Consider the following 16,852-nt stretch of genomic DNA (forward strand, 5'->3'; position numbering starts at 1 on the left):
CAGCTAATTTTTTCTGTACTTTTTTTTTTTTTTTTAGTAGAGACAGGGTTTCACCATGTTAGCCAGGCTGGTCTCAAACTCCTGACCTCAGGGGATCTGCCTCGGCCTCCCAAGTTGCTGGGATTACAGGCGTGAGCCACCGCGCCCAGCCCAGACTGGTATTTCTATGAAGTGTCTCTCCTAGACTAGCAAACCAGAAACTAGCTACAGTAAAGAGGCATTGAGCCTCTTTGCCTTCACACCCTCTGGTGGAGGTGCTAACAAATAGTCACAAAGGCCAAATAACAAGTAGCAAGAGGAAAGTCTGGATATGAGTTGTTGGCACTTTTTGGTTTATGTCCTAACAACAAAATTGTTATTCATCTTTTTTATTCCCTAATACTTACCTTCCAACTCAATTTAACCAAGTCTAACCTTAAGCTGTTCCCTTTTTAAAAAGGAATTAAAAGGTGAGGGACTCCATTAAGTTTGATGTCACTCAAGCAACTTTTTCCAAATAAAAGCAGAATCTGCTGTAATTAAAATTCAGAGTAAGATCTCATTTTGGATTCCTGGTTCAAGTTACAAGAATCAGAGTTTTTAAAATAACATTTAGATAAAACTGCATTCAATCTACCTCCACTTTACGTTTCCGGACTCTCAAAATCTTGGAAAGAAACTTTAATTCTAAAAAAATTACAGCCAGGAAAAAAAAAGGGCAAGTTCACAGTCAACAACAATAAAATACATAACTAAATAATTTCCTTGTAAAGGGCTTTCAAATGTTAACACTCTGTGGAAGCGGCTTAAAATCTTGGAAAAGCAAGGCTTGCAGAAAGTAACAATTATTCAACAACTATTTTGCCACATTGTGCTACTAAATGGGGAAACAAGTATTTAAAAGCTCTCCTCCACCTTAAAGGGACTCTTTGCATAAAGGTTTAAAATCTTCATATAAAATGTCTGATTTCTTTCTTTCAGACTGCCCAAAGTCATTTGTTTTTCATTTATAAACATGAGCTGCATTTTCTACTTTGGTCAAGTCAGTTTCCGCACTCTATTTTAGCTTCACTTTTATTCTACCAAAGACAAGAAAATGCTTAATAAAGAAAAATATATATTGCAGCTCTTTTTGGAGCCCAGGTATTTTGGTAAATCACACCTTTTGGCTTACTATCTCCTAGGTATTTTGTTCTACATCCTAAAAGGCACAAGGCTTAGCAAAGAAACAAATAACAGTTACTCCCTGCCATACTAGTCACCTCCTATAACCCACAATTCTCCCCTCAATCTGCAAGTGACACCCAAGGATATCACTTACCTCCTATATCTTCTGACAGCCTTCAAACGCTGGTGAACGCTAGTACAGTGGATATTTCTCTTTCCCAATTCACACTGTCTTCTACAGCCATAGTGTGGTTCAACTGAGTTTTGACCTCACATTTCAGGGAATGGGAAGTACTGATGAGGGAATCTTGTGCTATAAACTATCGTTCTGTACAACTTTTAGCATGGCCAGAGGCGTATACGCAACTTATCAGCATAGAAACTCTACTTTAAACATGTATCTTCAGAAGCAACATGAGAACTAAAAAAAGTCTTAAAACAGACTTCCAAGAAACGGTTATGAAGTCCAATTTTAGGAAAAAGACATGGTCCAAGTGTTCTTTGCACTAACACAGCAGGCAAGCCTGGTTGTTTGGGGCCATTTTACTTAAGAACCTGCCCTGTACTCCTTTCTTAAGGTAAGTAAGTAAAGAGGCACTACGGTTAAATATGCTTCCCAAGACGTAGAATAATCAAATCAATCAATGTAGAAACATTTAAAATGAAGAAAGAGTACAACGAAAAGCTGCTTTAAAACTCTAAGTAAGACAAGCAAGGGGCCAGGCTGGGTGGCTCCTGCATGTAATCCTAGCACTTTGGGAGGCTGAGGCGGGTGGACCACTTGAGATCAGGAGTTCAAGACCAGCCTGGTCAACACGGTGAAACCCCCATCTCTACTGAAAATAGAAAAAAATTAGCCAGGCGTGGTGGTGGGCGCCTGTAATGCCAGCTACTCGGGAGGCTGAGGTAGAATTGCTAGAACCCTAGGGGCAGAGGTTGCAGTGAGCCCAGAACGTGCCATTGCACTCCAGCCTAGGTAACAGAGCGAAGATTCTGTTTCCAAAAAAAAAAAAAAAGACAAGATCAAATGCCCCTGTTGCTCAGGAGGCTAAGGCAGGAGATCACTTGAGCCCTGGAGTTCAGGCACTCTCAACTGTAGCGCACTATAGCGCATGATTACATCTATGCACACCAGCCTGGGAATCACAGCGAGAACCGGAGACCTCGTCTCTAAAATGAAAAAGAAACAAAATCTCTAAACCATTCAGTAAGATTTATTCTGGGGCAATCAACAGACAACCACATATTCAGTTTGCCCTAGTCCCTCCCCTCTAAACTCAAGGGATGAAACGGAGAGGTCCTTTGTTGGGGGGTGGAGAGGGACAATAAAATGTAAAACTATATACATCTATCTAGAAAGAAAGTCGCTTATCTCTGTCTTAATGGACTCGCCAAGAATTAAAAAAAAGCCCCTACCCATCTCCCCACAAGCTGAAAAAACATAACAGGAATAAGCATTACTCTTTAAACATGGCGTTTACTATTACTATTGTTTAGAAAATCCAGTGTGGATTAGTTTGGTGTTTTTTTAGCACATTTTAAAAATTGCTTGTCTAGGCTAGGCGTGGTGGTTCATGTCTGTAATTCCAGCACTTTTGGGAGGCCGAGGCAGGTGGATCACTTGAGGTCAGGAGTTCGAGACCAGCCCGGTCAACATGGTAAAACCCCCATCTCTACTAAAAACACAAAACGTAGCTGGGTGTGGTGGCACACGCCTGTAGTCCCTGCTACTCAGGAGGCTGAGGCACCAGAATCGCTTGAACCTGGGAGGCGGAGGCTGCAATGAGCTGAGATGGTACCACTGCACTCCAGCATGGGCAACAGAAGGAAACCCTGTCTCAAAAAAAGAAGAAAAAACATTGCTTGTCTGATATAACAAGGAGCTAAGCTTTAATCACAAAGGGGCCTAATTAGAACTACTCGATACTAAAATGCCTTCTCAAACAATCACAACACCCCTATGTTTACAGACTACACAAATCAGGTCATAACAAACAGAAGGAACCTAAAACTTATTCACTTTAAAATGCAATTAAAATCTGCGATCAACTCAATACTCTTCAGAAGATGCAGAGACAATGGTTACAATGTAGCGTTACTAGACATGGAAGAGCAGCCTTAGCGGCAGTGAAGAAAAAAGAAGAAAAAAGTTTACTACAGTTATTTCACTTTCTTCTTACCTTGATACAAGTTCACAAGTGAACTCAAGGCCTACTCATTTTTTAACTTCCAGAATTTTCCTCACCAGGAAACACTCACCTAACAAAGAGTGCTCTGCAGGTTTAACCAGAGAAATAACATGTGTAGGCAGGAGGAAAGAAAATCAGACAAAAATTTAACATCTCACGCTGGTAAAGCACCAAAGTCAAATACGAATGTTCTGAATGTGGCTTTCAGAAATGATGCAAGAAAACTTCTAAAATACTTCACTTCAGTAGATGCATATAGATGGAAAGACCGAAAATCCCACCCTACCACAAAGCTCTAATAATTCTTAACTGATCATTCTTTTAACTGGTCACAATCACAATCACAGAAATGAGGTGGTCATCAGAGACAACCATCTTCACCATAATACAGACATTAAGAACCTTTGTAACATTTAATGTTTCCCTCCAAGTAGTTCAAAAAATAAAGTCAATCACCTCAAATTATGAGGTACTAACAAATACACCAAATATGCTAAAGGTCAAAGGTACGGCACACTTTGTTGCAGAAACCTAGTGGAAACCCAATTCAGAATTTCATGACTGAAGGTAGTTATTCCACATTTATAATACATTTTTTACATTCCCAAGGGATGAGCATTTTTACCTTGCCTTATTTTTAGAACTACACATCACACTGCACATATCACATGACATGATGTAACTGTTAGCAAAGAAAATGGTCCAAACCATTGACAATGTACACGGTAAATCAGGATCAATGCATACTCAAGAATCACATTTCATATTTACTTTTTTAAAAAAAAGTAAGTTGCTTAATTCACAGTAGATTTTTTAAATTGGAAAAATGTCTAGTAAACTATGTAGAAAAAACAGAAATATACTTTGTATTTTATAAAATAGGAATTTACCCAATTATGGGAAAAACTGATATAAAGAAACAGATAAAGGAATAATATACTTCTAAAACTACAGGATTAAAAGTAAAAATTTTCTAGATCAAAACCGAAATGCTAATAAATACACTTAGTATTAGGCAGAAAACAATTACTACTCAAAAGTATTCACTGTTGATAGAAGGTTTAAAAAACAGTTTTAACTGACAACGCCTGTAGACAATTGAAATTTTCTAAATTGGTCAAACGGTATGCTAGAAAAGGAACCAAGTAGAGCCTATAGAAAAGAGGAAAGGGAAAACACACCCACTTAAGCCTTTGTAAATAGTGGTCCTTTAACTGACCCAAAAAGCAGAGAAAACAGAAATCACAGACCACCCTGACAAACGGAAAACATATTCTAACGTACTAGTTTCCATACTTGAAAGGACTTTCAAGACGAAGTTCAGTAGCAATCTATAACTATATCATGATTATGCAAGGCAAAGATTATGTAATTTTATCGTTCATTTTAAAACGTTCTACGACTCTAAAACTAAAACAAGTAAAACGTTTGATCTATCCAAAGCGAAGAGGAAAGGTTCCTCTGAGCTGCAATTTAAAAATATAAACACACACCCCAAAACAAACAAAAAAACACAATGATTGCTAGCCACGTGACAAAGGAGATGGCAACACCAGGATTGTGAATGGAGAGGAGGGAGGCGAGGCTGGAGGGAGAGAGATTTCTCGCAACTTTGGGGACCGCGGGAGTTGGTCTGTCGACCCTAGGGGCACTAAACTCCAGCCCCTACGAGTTGGGCTTCTAACACCCTCAAGTACAATTTTATTAATAGGTCACAGAAAATGCTCCAGTGACCTCCAGGATAAAGGGGGGTGGGGGGGACCGAGGAAGAGGAAAGCGCAATTTAAAGTGGCGCCATCATGTCACTCCTTCTCCCCTAAAGCAATCAGTAAGCAATAGTTAAGTAACACGTTTCTCTACGAATCCACTTTGGGATTCCAACAGTGGAAAACGAGGATTTTTAAGTAAAACACTGGAGTAGGGTTGTTTATCGTATGGAAAACAATTAAACTATTTACTAAGAATCAAAAGACCGTGAGCCGGAAAACAGGCCCCCCAAAAGGCAGAAAGATTCCAACTCACTTAAAAGCAAATAAATGCCTCTTCCTCTTTAGTTAAAAAAAAAAAAAAAAGTCCGCCTGAGGGAGACTACATCTGAAAACGTAAGTGACCTGAATTTACAGGCAACAAAAATAATAAATCTAACAGAGTTGTGATACAAACCGTGCAACGCGCCAAGACCTGTGTTTCGAGCAGAGAAAGGCCTTTTGCAGTCAAGAGAAGTTCAAAGCGAGAGCCAGAGTTTGTTTGGGGGGTTCTTTTACGGGAATAAATCATGTTCTCCAGGCCGCCTTTTTAAATAGAACGCCAAAGGAAAAGCTGGCGAACGAGGCGGCAGCTGCTGGGGAAGGGCCCCCGCACACCCCCGCCCTTGGGGCGACTCCCAGCCCGGACCCGCAGCGGGGAAGCCCGGAGAGGCCATTTAAAGTTCCGGGGGTTTTTTCTACCCTGCCCTGCCTTTCTAGTTACAACTAACAAAGAGAGAGAGAAATGGGAGCCACAGGGAGAGCGAGGAGAAGGAGAAAGGGCAGCAGGAGGAGGAGGAGAGGAGCAGCAGCAGCACCTACCACGTGATGGAGGAGCGTAGCCCGGGCGGATTCAGCCCCACAAAATGGGCGCAGTTTGCAAACAGCCCCCCGGCCTGGGCGCCGAGGGCCAGCGGCGGGCGGGGGCGCGCGGCCGCGGCTCCGGCCCGGGCCCGCCGCTCTCCTCCCCCCGGCGCCCGGAGCCGCCCTGACTTTCCGGGCGGGGGGGCGAGGAGGAGGGGGAGGGGAAGGCGGCGGCGGGGAGCGGCTGCTTTTTCTTCTCTTTCGGGCCCTTTCTCGGCCTTCCTCCGCACCGACAGGGCCCGAGCACGGCCGGGGACCGCAGCCCGGCCGGGAGGGCGGGCGGGCGGGGGCAGAGGGTGAAGCCGCCCCCCCGCCCCGCACAAACAAGCACCGCCGTCTGCAGCCCGAACCCGCACCCAGGCCGCCACCCCCGGCCGCCTCTTTCCAGCCGGGGAGCGCGCTTCAGCCGCCCCCCGCGCCGCCGCGGCGAGACGAGTCGGCTTCGCTACGGTGCTCGGTTCTCCCGCCGGCTCGGCGAGAGGTGGCGGCGGTGGCGGCGGCACTGGGAAAATGGCGGCCGAGCTCCTTTTCCCTCCCCCCCTTTAATCTGAAGCGGAGGGAGAATGGAGCGAGCGAGCGAGCGGGCGAGCGCCGGGGACACGGGGAGGAGGGACAGCAGCGCCTCCGCCGGCTGCGGCTGCGGCGGCGAAGGGCCGCTCCACCCCGGCGCGCCGCCAGGGGGCGCCCGCCGCGCCGCCCCCGCGGGCCGCCAGGAGGCGCGGCCGCCGCCGCCGCCTCAGTCATGGCTCCTCGCCGTGGCCGATGTTTTTGTACCTCCATCTGCGGAGGCCGCGGGGCCCGGCCCCAGCTGCCCCGGACGTGCGGCGACGGCACGCAGCACTGCGGCAGCGGGGAGCCATCCCTCGCTGCGGCCGAGGTGCGTCTAACCTGAGGCACTGACGCCGTCACATTCCCTCCGTGCTGGGGCGGGCGGTGCGGCTCGCCGGTTGAGGGGCAGGGCGGGCCGGCGCCGCGGAGCGAGAGGACGTGAGCGAGGAACTGTTTGCACTGTGTAGTAAAGAGACTAAGGCCGTCGGCGCCACACTATTCCAAGGGCTAACCCTGCAGAAAGCTCCCTGACCAGTTAAGCGGCTTCCGCCGCCCGCCCTTTGTCCCTAGCAGCCAGCCTCCGTACACTGCAGCACGGCTGGGCACTAGCCCCAGCACCGCGCTCCGCAGCCACCAGAGTTGGGCGGGGTGGAGCGGGCTTGGAGGGGGGCGCACGTAGTCACTGCGCAGGCCCAAGCCAGGGCCCGCGCCGGGCTAGCCCGGGAAGGGGCAGCCGGGAGCCAGAGGGGAAGTGATGGCTCCGCCGGCGCCGGGCCCGCTGGGAACTGTAGTTTTCGTGAAGAAACAAGCGTCTTGTTTTGGGTGTCATGGCTTGGCAGATCCGCCAAAACAGGCAAATGGCATTACACAATGAGTATTTATGCTTCCTGCCGCCACCAAAAGGAAGTTCACTGCCATGCTAAAAGTTTAACAAAGAACTCCATAGAGAAACACAAATCTCATAACAAAAAGCTAACTTCCCACCTCGTTACCAGAGTTGATTTAAAGTGGTGGCACCTTATCATTTCTCATGACCAGTTTATCAGTACAGAACTTTATACTGTCCCCAAAATAGGGCCTTAAAATAATGGAACCTTTCCTAGACTTAAAGAATTCAGAAACATAATGTAATAGAAAGTGTAATTCTACCACCCTTTAAAGAAAAAGTTGCCAAAAGATGAGTGCAGTCTCTTCAGATTTAAAAGACTAATCTAGGATTCATCAAAACTAGCTTAAATGACTGAAGAAAAAAAATCGTTCAAATCATTAAATCATCAAATTCGGCAGATAAGCAGGGTATGTATGCTCTACTACCAAAAAGGAAGACTTTTGTGGCTTACCAGAACCAATATCCGGCATTATACATCACTTCTGCTTATCAAAAAACACCCTCACAGTCGTTATAGAACGGTTTTAGTCTTTCCACAAAGTTACACTAACTCACCTGCCCCTGCAACATCTGCACCTGGGTTTCTGCGACTTTCCATTTGTACTCTTAAAATCACACTCTCAAGCACAGTCATGGTTCTCAAATATCAAAAGCAGGCAGTTTAGAGCCATAGGGTCAAATTATACAAAGAATAAATTAATATATGTAAACATATTTGTATACACATCCAAAAGAGGTCTTTAGTCTTGGATTTTTAACTTACAACCCTGGGGAAAAACTTTAATTGACTTTTTTAATGTACACACATACACACATAAATAGTAATTCCACAAAATACAGCAGAAGGGTATTGGACCAATAGATGGCGAACTAGAGCCCCAATCTGAGGCTTCTGAAATCTAAATTAGCAGAATGAAAAACACCAAATAAGGCAAAGCCCTTTGCAGTGTATACTTAAATATTAAATTCAGACACACTCTAACAAAATAATCTCACTACTGCTCCAAATTTTTAAGACTCAAGTGTCAGATTTAATTAGGCAACCAAATAAGCAAGATTATATGAAATACATTTTTCTAATGGATTAGGTGAAAAGTGGAAAATGCTCATTTTTAAAACCAGGCATTTGGGGGAAATATAAATTCCAGCTTCCATTTTCTTTCATTGCTTAGTGCAAAAGTCAAGAGTTCACAGGGTTTACGGCATTTAAATCAGTCAACCTGTTGTATATTCTTATCTAAAATCAGACATCTTTCTTCCTAGGCACCAACTTTTACTTTTCTTTTTTTGACAGGGTCTTGCTCTATTGCCCAGGCTGGAGTGCAGTGGTACAATCACAACTCACTGCAGCCTCCCAGGCTCACGCAATCCTACCTCAGCCTCTTGAGTAGCTGGCACTACAGGCATATGCCACTATGCCCAGCTATTTCCCCCCCCCTTTTTTTTTTTTTTGGTAGATACGGCGTCTCCCTATGTTTGCCCAGGCTGGTCTCGAACTCCTGGACTCCAGTGCTGGCATTACAGGCATGAGCCACTGCACAAATATCTTAGGAAGAGAAATTTTCTTCAATTTCCCCCCAAAAAATAGTGGATGTCCAAAAGGCTGATTGAAAACACCTACACACAACATAAAACAAAAAAAAGACTTAAAGAAAAAGGCTTGGTGCAGTAGCTCACTCCTGTAATCCCAGCACTTTGGGAGGGTGAGATGGGAGGATCACTTGAGCTCAGGAGTTGGAGACCAACCTGGGCAACATAGTGAGACCCTATCTCTACAAAAAAATTTTTCATTATCCAAGTGTGGTAGCATGTGCCTACAGTCCCAGCTACTCCAGAGGCTGAGAGGACTGCTTGAGCCTGGGAGGTCAAGGCTGCAATGAGTCATGATCATGCCATTGTAGTCCAGCCTGGGCAACAGAGCGAGACCTCGTCTCAAAATGAAAAGTGATTAAAAAAAAAAAAAAAACACCAACACATTTCAAATCACTCTTAGAATAGTCATGTTGACTCTCCAATATCCACTCTATTCTGATTAGTTTTAACCCATTCTCTTTGCCAATGATTGGTTAGGAATGGCCATGAGATATGAGTAGAAGTTCCCTGGACAGCCTCCAAAAGAGAACTGTGAGAAAAGGTTCTTCAATCCTAAAAATGATGAAGGAAAAAGTCCCTCTTCCTCAGACAGTGACACCTCAAAACTGCTACAGTCACCTTTGCAGCAAGCCTGAAGATGCCACCAACATCAAAGGGAATAGAGAGTTGGCAAGAAACTTGGTCCTTTGTGATAACATTAAGCCACTGTATCAACCAGTCCTGACAATCTGCATGACTTCTGGATTTCCAGCCACATGAGAACAATATAACAATAAACATTTATTAATTGTTTAAGCCAATTTGAGTTAGGTTCCTTATAAATGAAGTCAAAAAATAATGATTAAGTTCTCAAGTTTTAGTTTTTGTATGTTACTTTATGATTACAGTATTTTATATAACTAATCTTATTATTTCTTCCTCAGAAAAGTCATTCCATGGCCAGGCATGGTGGCTCACACCTATAATCCCAGCACTTTGAGCCAATGTGAGAGTACTGCTTGAGCCCAGGAGTTTGAGAACAGCCCAGGCAAAACAGCAAGACCTCATCTCTTCAAAAAAAAAAAAATGTAGCCGGAGTGGTGACATACGCCTGTAGTCCAAGCTACTCAGAGGCTGAGGCAGGAGGATCACTTGAGCCCAGGAGGTCAAGGCTGCACTGAACCATGATCACACCACTGCACTCCAGCCTGGGCAACAGAGCAACACCCTGTCTCAAAAAAAGAAAAGAAAAAGGAAGGGAGAAAGCAAAGAAAGAAAAAAAGAAAAGGTATTCCCTCTTACACACATCTCTGTACCCATCCATCTTTGTCTGTGTTCTCTCTATCTAGAAAAAGAGGACCATCCCTTGTTTTCACCATTCCTTGTTCATTCCTCTCTCCAATCCACCTACAACTCATGTTATCCTCTTATATTCCACCACACCACTGTTATCATCTACTTATTTCACTTGACAATAATGCACGCCGGGCGGGGTGGCTCACGCCTGTAATCCCAGCACTCCGGAAGGCCAAGGTGGGCAGATCACCTGAGGCCAGGAATTCGAGACCAGCCTGGCCAACATGGTGAAACCCCATCTCTACTAAAAATACAAAAATTAGCCAAGCATGGTGGTCCACACTTGTAGTTCCAGCTACTCAGAAGGCTGAGACACGAGAATCACTTGAACCCGGAAGGCAGAGGTTGCAGTGAGCCAAGATCACACCACTGCACTCCAGCCTAGGCAACAGAGGGAGACTGTCTCAAAAAAAGAACCAATAATGTACAGAGTTGGCACTACATTACCCTTGGTTAAATGCTCTCTGTAATTCCTCTGAGGTTGTTTTCATATACCAGTCTTGCCACCTCAAGCCATCCTGAAAGCCCTTGCAGGCAGGAACTGTGGTTGTTCTAATTTAAGATCTGTAACTCTCATCTATAGATAATAAACGTATTCCAAAAAGACACTTTCTACCTTCCCTACCACAGGCCTTCTAAACAAGCCAGAAATTCCTAAGCAGAATAATCTCTCACAAATTCAGTACCTCGTATGTCCAAACTAATCTCAAAAGAACAATGAATAACATTTTTTGTACTTAAAAAAAAAAGCACTGTAATCCCAGCACTTTGGGAGGCCGAGACGGGTGGATCACGAGGTCAGGAGATCGAGACTATCCTGGTTAACACGGTGAAACCCCGTCTCTACTAAAAAATACAAAAAACTAGCCGGGCGTGGTGGCGGGCGCCTGTAGTCCCAGCTACTCGGGAGGCTGAGGCAGGAGAATGGCGGGAACCCGGGAGGCGGAGCTTGCAGTGAGCTGAGATCCGGCCACTGCACTCCAGCCCGGGCGGCAGAGCGAGACTCTATCTCAAAAAAAAAAAAAAAAAAAGCAATTATTATATATTAACTCAGGACAAGTCCTAAAGCCTAGACCATTTGGTTTCAAAAGCACAGGGACCCATTTTTTTTGTTACTTACCTAGGACCTAGCCCAGGGCCTGGCACAAAAGAGACACATCATAAGAACTGACTGAATAAATGAAAAAGGTAGAGTGTAGTACTTAAGCACACAGGACCCAGGGTAGCCCCAGATTCTAATCCTGTCTCCCTCACTTGTTATTTGTGTTACTTTGGGCAAAGTACTTATTCTGCTCTGTAAAATGGAGATACTAATACCACCTACCTCTTAAGTTTAACTATTATTTTTATTAGTGAAAGAAGCTATTTTCCACAGTTCTAAACTTTAAAGGTTAAAATCTGAGTTAAGCAAACATCAGCACCTCTTTCCTAATTCAAACTTCAAATACCTATCTACTTAGGACTTGGACCTAATTTCATTAAAAAAAAAAAAGAAAAAACAAAACTTGGATGTGGTGACTCGTGCCTGTAATTCGGCAGACCAAAGCAAGTGGATCACCTGAGGCCTGGAGTCTGAGACCAGCCTGGGCAACATGGAGAAACCCCATCTCAACTAAAAATGCAAAAATTAGCCTGGCATTGTGGCACATGCCTATAGTCCTAGCTACTTGGGAGGCTGAGACAGAAGAATTGCTTGAACCCAGGAGGTGGAGGATGCAGTGAGCCAAGATCATACCACTGCACCCCAACCTGAGTGACAGAGCGGGACTCTGTTTCAAAAAAATGAAAAAAAAAATCCCTGTCTAGAGTCTAGCAAACAATGTTTTCATTCATGAACTTAGATAACACCATACATAAAAATATTTTTAGCTCCCTAAAAACATATTCTAATTCTGAGAACGATTACTTACAATCATAAATCTAATTAATGCCACATTAAATACTTAATATACATTTAATTCAACAAAAATCTAGTGAGTACCTATTAAGCTCAAGAATTTATTCTAGATATCACAGAAATGAACACATAAGCTTATGTAAAAACCAATATTAAAATTATGAAAGAAACATCTTTAAGCTGAAACTGAGGCATGTTCTCACATTAATATTTAACCAGCTAAATATTAAATAGAAAGCCAGAGTAAACTGAACCAAAGTGAAGAAATTTAAGTCAAAAAATTTAGGATGTAGAAAGAATATGTTCAGCCGCCATATTTTATTAGTGTGAGAATGAGGCCAACAGAAGCCAGTTAGTTAAGAGACTGCCAAAGCCTCAAAGCTGGGATCAGGGTCTCTCAGTCTTCAATTCTCACTTTTCCCACTTCTTTTTTTTTTTGGTGACGGAGTCTCGCTCTGTCGCCCAGGCTGGAGTGCAGTGGCCGGATCTCAGCTCACTGCAAGCTCCGCTTCCCGGGCTCACGCCATTCTCCTGCCTCAGCCTCCCGAGTAGCTGGGACTACAGGCGCCCGCCACCTCACCCGGCTAGTTTTTTGTAGTTTTTAGTAGAGACAGGGTTTCACTATGTTAGCCAGGATGGTCTTGATCTCCCGACCTTGTGATCCGCCCGTCTCGGCCTCCCAAAGTGCTGGGATTACAGGCTTGAGCCACCGCGCCCGGCCACTTTTCCCACTTCTAATTCACCAGTGCTACTCACTTGATGAACTGGAAGTGCAAACATGCTAAAGACATTAAACCTAAACAATACTACCTATTTCACAGTTTCACAAGTATAAAGATTTGGCCAAATGCAAGTACAAGAAAATCCTCATACTGATTATAATGACTACAAAGTTCAGAAATCACGATTTTTTTTTTCATTAAATGGAGGCTGTAGCTGATTCAAAATATCATACAGTATTTTTATGTACTGAATCCAGTGGAAACAAACTTTCAGTAAGATTAAACAAAAGCATTTCATAAATGGCAAAGTATTACAAAAATGCATAGCATTCCTTCATTTCAATCCAACCTAACAAGGTATTTTCCTCCTCATACTACTGATATAAACTGCAGGATTTACATAAAGATATTATTTTACCATCTCACTACAGAACTGACCCAACAATTCATATAAAAGAAAAACTAATTATGAGGCAGCCTCCTGATTTAACTGTGTTAGTAATGAGAACACTACTGTTATAGGTTAAACCTAAATGTACTACTAAGTCTAGAAATCATTTATTTTGGGATAATTCGGAAGACAGCATTAAAGCTCAACTGAATACAATTATATCACTGAAAGAAACAAGTCAGGTTCTCTCGGGCCATCAGCTATTGTTAAAATCTAGCACCCAAGGTTGTTGGTCTTCTCCACAGTGGTGGATTTAATAGCAGCTACCAGCACTCATTTCTAGTGCAAGCAGTTTAACTAGGATTTTATACGAACATTTTAATAAAGTTCCTCAATGAGTTTACACACACACACACACACACACACCCTGATTATTTTGGTGAATTTTAGTTAATTCTAATGCTTCTAACTTTAGTTTAGAATATTTTAAAATTCTCAAATAACTAGAATGTGTGGTTAACCCTGAAAGTTTAATGACTAAACATAGAAGGAGCATTCTAATTTACTGATTTTGCAGATGAAGCAATCTACGCAGGACCCAAATGTTTTATCAGGTAATGAAGTTGAATGTCAGAATTTGCCCAAAATGTGCCAAGAAACTACCTGAGTTCTTTTCCAAAGGAAACATAAAGGTAAATATGCAGAACTTCAAGGCAGCTGTGAGCAGCCAAGTTGTGGAGGGCCTGATAAAAGTGAGTCCGAAGGAAAAATGTTCAAAGAGAAAAGGAGGCAGCAGGTGTACAAGGCAAAACACACCTTAAATAATGTTTTTACAGGCCAGGTGCGATGGCTCACACCTCTAATCCCAGCACTTTGGGAGCCTGAGGCAGGCGGATCATGAGGTCAGGAAATTGAGACCATGGTGAAACCCCATCTCTACTAAAAACACAAAAAATTAGCCGGACATGGTGGGGGGCACCTGTAGTCCCATCTACTTGGGAGGCTGAGGCAGCAGAATGGCATGAACCATATATATATATAAAAAAAAGTCAGTTGCTGATTTTAAGTTATGATGCAACATGTAAAATCTTATTCTAATGGCATGGCAAACCTAGGGATTTTGGAAGATGGCAGACCTGTCTCCTCCAACGAAGAGGCATACCATTCTTGGAAAGGGAATTACTTTTTTTTTATTTATTTATTTTTTTGTGAGACAGTTTCGCTCTGTTGCCCAGGCTGCCAGGCTGGCATGCACTGCACAATCTGGGCTCACGGCAACCTCCGCCTCCCGGGTTCAAGCGATTCTCCTACTTCAGCCACCCAAGTAGGTGGGACTACAGGCGCATACCACCATGCCTGGATAATTTTTGTATTTTTAGTAGAGATGGAGTTTCGACATGTTGGCCAGGCTGGTCTCAAAATCCTGACCTCAGGTGATCTGCCCATCCAGCCTCCCAAAGTGCTGGGATTACAGGTGTGAGCCACCACGCCCGGCTTAGAACATTACTTTTAACCCACTAATTCTTGGATTCCTGAACTTGGTTCTATGTACACTCAGGAACATACACCTACAAACAAGGGAGTAACCAAAGCCACTGAATATATACAGGAGCAACATTTTTGGAGTATCAATTTAATCAAGGATTGTAGTAAAATCAGATGTACTTTTGTTAAAATAAACACAAATATATTACAGGTTGAGCATCCCTAATCTGAAAATCCAAAATCCTGCAAAATCTGAAACTCTTTTGAGTGCCAACATGACACCTCAAATGGAAAATTCCACACGTGACACCTTTGCTTCTGATGGTTCTCATCAGAAACATTGTTTATTTCATGAACAAAATTATTTAAAATATTGTATAAAACTGTTCGGTTGTGGTAGCTCATGCCTGTAATCCTAACACTTTGGGAAACCGAGATGGGAGGATCACTTGAGCCCTGGAGTTCAAGACCGGCCTGGGCAACATAGTGAGACCCTATCTCTGAAAAAAAAAAAAAAAAATTAAGGCCAGGTGCAGTGGCTCAGGCCTGTAATCCCAACACTTTGGAAGGCCATGGCAGGTGAATCGCTTGAGCTCTGGAGTTCAAGACCAGCCTAGGCAATGTGGCAAAACCTCTTTCTACCAAAAATACAAAAAATTACCCAGGCGTGGTGGCATGCGCCTGTGGTCCTAGCTACACAGGAAGTCAAGATGGGAGAATCGCTTGAGCCTGGAAGGTGGAGGCTACAGCGAGCAGAGATGGCGCTACTGCACTCCAACCTGGGTAACAGAATCAGACCCTGTCTCAAACAACAACAACAAAAAATTGGCTGGGCTTGGCACCGTGCATCTCTACCAGCTAGTACCAGCTACCTGGGAGGCTGAGGCAGGAGAATGACTTGAGCCCAGGAGTTCTAGGCTGCTGTGAGCTAGGATCACGCCACTGCACTCCAGCCTAGGCAACAGTATGAGACATCATCTCTTAAAGAAAAAGGTAAAAAAAAAAAAAGAAAAAAAAGAAAAAAGAAATTATCTTCAAGCTATGTGCATAATGTATACATGAAACAAAGAATTTCATGTTTAGATTTGGGTCCCATCTCCAAGATAGTACATTACGTAAATGCAGATATCCCAAAATCTCAAAAATCTGAAATCCAAAAAACTTCTGGTCCCAAGCATTTCGGATAAGGGATATTCAACGTATACAGAGCAAAATGCAAAATTCTCACTGTTTCAAGATAGAAAAGGAGTCTTCAGAGAGATAATGTCCTGCTTATAACAAACTGCTCCCAACAGCCCTAGACCCTGAAAAGTACTTTAAGGAAAGATAAAGAGGCACTGGTTTAGACCACTTATAGATAAATATGCATGGCCAAAACCCCTGAATGTAATCCTTCCATGCAGAAGATAAAACCTGAAATCTAACGTATAAATTGTCATGGGTACAATACTATAAAAGAGACCATAAGCTACCGAGAACATGATTGGAATTCAGGAAATGCTAAAGGTCCTGTCTTATCTCTGTAATTCATTTACTAAGAAATCATGTATGATTTTCTCAACCGCAATCTTTTTTGTTTCTGAATTAGACTGACAAAAATTATAGAATCTAATATTCAATATTTTCCACCATATTCTCACAATCACATTTAGACATAAATTTATCTAATGACATGTATCCCAAATGAACCAATTTTAACCAGCAGCAGAAAAAATAAAATAGTTAAATGAAACTATATCTTCTTTGGTATAAAAAATCCTTCAGGCCAGATGTGGTGGCTCACACCTCTAATACTAGCACTTTGGGAGGCTGAGGCCGGTGGATTGCCTGAGTTCAGGAGTTCGAGACCAGCCTGGGCAACATGGTGAAAACCTGTCTCAACTAAAATACAAAAAATTAGCCAGGTGTGGCGGCATGCACCTGTAGTCCCGGTTACTCAGAAGGCTGAACCAGAAGAATTGCTTGAACCTGGCAGGAGGTAGAGGTTGCAGTGTCAGTGAGCTGAGATCGCGCCACCGTACTCCAGCCTGAACGACAGAGCAAGACT

General features: G+C 43.4%; 1 protein-coding gene across 12 annotated transcripts in view; it reads right to left on the reverse strand.

Annotated features, from left to right (window-relative positions):
- KANSL1 (KAT8 regulatory NSL complex subunit 1) overlaps positions 1-16,852 on the reverse strand; it is a 198,489-nt gene that overhangs the window by 160,076 nt on the left and 21,561 nt on the right. For 2 of the 12 annotated variants that reach the window (XM_030923044.1, XM_030923042.1), the window contains exon 1: positions 5,903-6,518. The exons of 3 other annotated variants lie outside the window; for them this stretch is intronic. The gene's annotated coding sequence lies outside the window, so the exon portion shown is untranslated. Of the gene's footprint in view, positions 1-5,498; positions 5,881-5,902; positions 6,519-6,832; positions 6,983-16,852 lie in introns of those variants that run through there. 7 more of the 12 variants (XM_030923040.1, XM_030923031.1, XM_030923036.1 and 4 more) reach the window with 6 other exon arrangements.

This window comes from Rhinopithecus roxellana, chromosome 19 (genome assembly GCF_007565055.1).
Source record: "Rhinopithecus roxellana isolate Shanxi Qingling chromosome 19, ASM756505v1, whole genome shotgun sequence".
NCBI lineage: Eukaryota > Metazoa > Chordata > Mammalia > Primates > Cercopithecidae > Rhinopithecus > Rhinopithecus roxellana.